The sequence below is a fragment of the Bos javanicus genome, chromosome 12, assembly GCF_032452875.1.
Source record: "Bos javanicus breed banteng chromosome 12, ARS-OSU_banteng_1.0, whole genome shotgun sequence".
Lineage (NCBI taxonomy): Eukaryota > Metazoa > Chordata > Mammalia > Artiodactyla > Bovidae > Bos > Bos javanicus.
In genome coordinates, this window is record NC_083879.1 from 18,532,510 (window position 1) to 18,537,375 (window position 4,866).

Below are 4,866 nucleotides of genomic sequence, written 5' to 3' on the forward strand. Positions count from 1 at the left end.
TTTAATTTTATTTTATTTTTAAACTTTACAATATTGTATTAGTTTTGCCAAATATTGAAATGTATTCTTGCCTGGGAAGTCCCATGGACAGAGCAGCCTGGCAGGCTACAGTCCTGCTGCTGCTGCTAAGTCGCCTCAGTTGTGTCTGACTCTGTGCAACCCCGTAGACGGCAGCCCACCAGGCTCCCCCGTCCCTGGGATTCTCCAGGCAAGAACACTGGAGTGGGTTGCCATTTCCTTCTCCAATGCATGAAAGTGAAAAGTGAAAGTGCAGTCGCTCAGTCATGTCTGGCTCTTAGCGACCCCATGGACTGCAGCCCACCAGGCTCCTCCATCCATGGGATTTTCCAGGCCAGAGTACTGGAGTGGGGTGCCACTGCCTTCTCCAGGCTACAGTCCATGGGGTTGCAAAAGGGCTGGACATGACCAACAGTAAGATTAGATTTCTATTGAGCATAGACAAATACAAACATTGTCGTGAAAAATAAAAATCTTTAATAAAAAATTCAAAATTCTGGAAGGATCAGGTAAGGAGAAAAATGCAAGTGTGCTAACTTTTGTTGCAAAGATACCCTTTACCAAATTGTCATAAGTTATTGATAGATTACTTTAAAGAGAGGAGAAAAGGGAGTACTCTGAGTCCCAGAAGTAAAACATAAAAGAAGCAGCAGTGTTTTATATGAAGTCATAAAAATTATAGTCATCCTCATCAGTTCATTTAGTAGCCTGTAATTAATTCTTGCTTGGAGAATCCCAGGGATAGGGGAGCCTGGTGGGCTGCTGTCTCTGGGGTCGCACAGAGTCGGACACGACTGAAGCGACTTAGCAGCAGCAGCAGCAATTAATTATTATTTATCTTGATCTGTTATTAGCAGTTTTATAAATTCATCAGTTTTCCATCAGAGTTTTAGAAATTCTTACTTTGTTTATTATTATGATCTTCAAGTTATCAGAAAACCTCATTCTAAAGTACTTATCAGGGTCTTCTCCGTGAATTTCTTCAAGGATATTTTGCAATATCTTTGAAGCAATTTTGCAAGAACACTTTTGCAAAAGCATCAGGGTAAAGCAATAACCATCGAGAAATGACAAAAGACTAAAAAACAGCCATGATTATAGATCGAGTGAAAGGGCACAAACAGACACACACAAAAAATGGCAATTGACAAATAAATTTAGTTATTTCTGTGACATACATTTAAACATTATGACTGATAACATTATGTCGACCAAAAAAAAGATGTACAACTTGAGAGCTGTGAGTTAAGTTTTATTTGGGGCAAAATGAGGACTGCAGCCCAGGAGGCAGCATCTCAGAAAGCTGCTCCAAAGCTGCAGTGGGGGAAGGTCAATATATAAGGTTTTGGTGAAGTGCATTCAATACGATGAAGCACTCATTTTACAAAAGGGTTTTTGTTAGTCATGAGGATCTGGTGTCACCATGAAGGGATTTAGTGCTTCTCTAGCTATGAGGAGATGCAAGGATTGAGACCATAAAATCTGTTCCTAAAAACATCCAACTATCTAAAGTCCTGTCCCACCAGATTCCCTGGAGCACAGAGTGCCTCACTCCACCCTGAACTCCCTCCGTGGGTGTTGCAGGTCAACAGCTATGGCAGCATGAGGTTCAATCTCCACAGCAGATGGCAAATGCCTCTGTTGTTCGGTCATTGGCAATTGGTAAGTGCCAATTTGTAGTTGACAATTATATCAGAATTTTAGGAATTTTATATTTTTTAATTTCTAGAACATGTTGTTTAGTTGCTCAGTCATGTCCAACTTTTTGTGACCCCACGGACTGCAGCATGCCAGGCTTCCCTCAGTTCAGTTCAGTTCAGTCGCTCAGTCGTGTCCGACTCTTTGCGACCCCATGGATTGCAGCAGGCCAGGCCTCCCTGTCCATCACCAGCTCCCAGAGTTTATGCAAACTCATGTCCATTGAGTTGGTGATGCCATCCAACTATCTCATTCTCTGTCGTCCCCTTCTCCTCCGGCCTTCAATCTTTCTCAGCATCAGGGTCTTTTCAAATGAGTCAGTTCTTCACATCAGGTGGCCAAAGTACTGGAGTTTCAGCTTCAACATTAGTCCTTCCAATGACTATTCAGGACTGAATTCCTTTAGAATGGAAAGGTTGAATCTCCTAGAAGTCCAAGGGACTCTCAAGAGTCTTCTCTAACACCACAGTTCAAACCCATCAATTCTTTGGCGCTCAGCTTTCTTTATAGTCCAACTCTCACATCCATACATGACTACTGGGAAAACCATAGCCTTGACTAGACAGACCTTTGTTGGCAAAGTAATGTCTTTGCTTTTAAATATGCTATCTAGGTTGGTCATAGCTTTTCTTTCAAGGAGTAAAGGTCTTTTAATTTCATGGCTGCAGTCACCATCTGCAGTGATTTTGGAGCCCCAAAAATAAAATCTGCCACTGTTTCCACTGTTTCCCCATCTATTTCCCATGAAGTGATGGACCAGATGCCATGATCTTAGTTTTCTGAATGTTGAGCTTTAAGCCAACTTTTTCACTCTCCACTTTCATTTTCATCAAGAAGCTCTTTAGTTCTTCTTCACTTTTTGCCATAGGGGTGGTGTCATCTGCATAGCTGAGGTTATTGATATTTCTCCCGGCAATCTTGATTCCAGCTTGTGATTCTTCCAGCCCAGCGTTTCTCATGGTGTATTCTGCATATAAGTTAAATAAGCAGGATGACAATATACAGGCTTGACATACTCCTTTTTCTATTTGGATCCAGTCTGTTGTTCCATGACCTGCATATAGGTTTCTCAAAAGGCAGGTCAGGTGGTCTGGTATTCCCATCTCTTTCAGAATTTTCCACAGTTTGTTGTGATCCCTACAGTAAAGGCTTTGGCATATCAATAAGGCAGAAATAGGTGTTTTTCTGGAATTCTCTTGCTTTTTCAATGATCCAGCAGATGTTGGCAATTTGATCTCTGATTTCTCTGCCTTTTCTAAACCCAGCTTGAACATCAGGAAGTTCATGGTTCACGTATTGCTGAAGCCTGGCTTGGAGAATTTTGAGTAGTACTTTGCCAGCATGTAAGATGAGTGCAATTGTGCGGTAGTTTGAGCATTCTTTGGCATTGCCTTTCTTTGGGATTGGAATGAAAACTGACCTTTTCCAGTCCTGTGGCCACTGCTGAGTTTTCCAAATTTGCTGGCATATTGAGTGCAGCACTTTCACAGCATCATCTTTCAGGATTTGAAATAGCTCAACTGGAATTCCATCACCTCCACTAGCTTTGTTCATAGTGATGCTTCCTGAGGCCCACTTGACTTCACATTCCAGGATGTCTGGCTCTAGGTGACTGATCACACCGTCATTTATCTGGGTCATGAAGATCTTTTTTGTATAGTTCTGTGTATTCTTGCCACCTCCTCTTAATATCTTCTGCTTCTGTTAGGTCCATACCATCTGTCCTTTATTGAGCCCATCTTTGCATGAAATGTTCCCTTGGTATCTCCAATTTTCTTGAAGAGATCTCTAGTCTTTCCCATTCTGTTGTTTTCCTCTATTTCTTTGCACTGATCACTGAGGAAGGCTTTCTTATCTCTCCTTGCTATTCTTTGGAACTCTGCATTCAAATGGGTATATGTTTCCTTTTCTCCTTTGCTTTTTGCTTCTCTTCTTTTCTCAGCTAGTTGTAAGGCTTCCTCAGACAAGCATTTTGCTTTTTTGCATTTCTTTTTCTTGGGGATGATCTTGATCCCTGTCTCCTGTACAACATCATGAACCTCCATCCATTGCTCATCAGGCTTCCCTGTCCTTCACTATCTCCTGGAGTTTGCTCAAACTCATGTCCATTGCATCTATGATGCCATGCAGCCATCTCATCCTCTGTTGCCCCCTTCTCCTAGAACACATAGCATGTAACTATACAAATACAACATAAAGCTTAATATAACATATTAAAGAAACCTAATCAGTTTAACTTATCTCCTTTAAAAGACAAGATAAATCTTTTGTGATGTTCTGGGGGCCTTCTACAAAATCTCAACTTGCTTCCAGATCCAAAAGACTCCAGTTTACAATTTGCTTTTGGGAAGTTTGTCAAAACAATTTTACTCAGGTTAAGTTCATCTTGCAAAATAAATTAGCTTAATTAAAATTATTTTAGTTTAGCTTTAGTTGTGCAATCAGGTTTTGTTTGCTGTTGGAATTTTCAGGGAATTTTTTTCACAGCATGAATTTTAGGATGGATTTTTTCTGTTTCTCTAAAAAGCACCGTTGATAGGGATTGTGCTGAATCTGTAGATCAGTTTGGGGAGTATACTAATAATATGAAGCCTTCCAATTCATGAACATGGGATATCTTTCCACTTATTTATGTCTTTCATATTTTTCAGCCATGTTTTATTTTCAGTGTACAAATCTTTAACCTCCTTGGTTAAGTTGATTCCTATGGGGATTTTCTGATGCTATTATAAATGAAATTTCCTTGTTGGATTGATCACTGTTAGTGCATAGGAATGCAATTGATTTTGTGTATCCTGCCATTTTGCAAACTTTTTTTATTAGTTCTGTCAGGTCTCTGTGCATGTGCAGTCTTTAATATTTTCTGCGTGTAGGATTATATCATCTATGAACAGACATAATTTTACTTCCTTCTTTCCAATTTGGATGCCTTTTGCTGTGCTTAGTCACTCAGTCATGTCTGACTCTCTGCAACCCCATGGATTGTAGCCCTTCAGGATCCTCTGTCCATGGAGATTCTCCAGGCAAGAATACAGGTGTGGGTTTTATTTCTTGCCTAATGTTATTGCAGTATTAATGCTGAAGATATTAACAAAATGGGGAAAGTGAGAAATGGTTAGACTTAGAACATATATTGCAGGTAGAACAAAT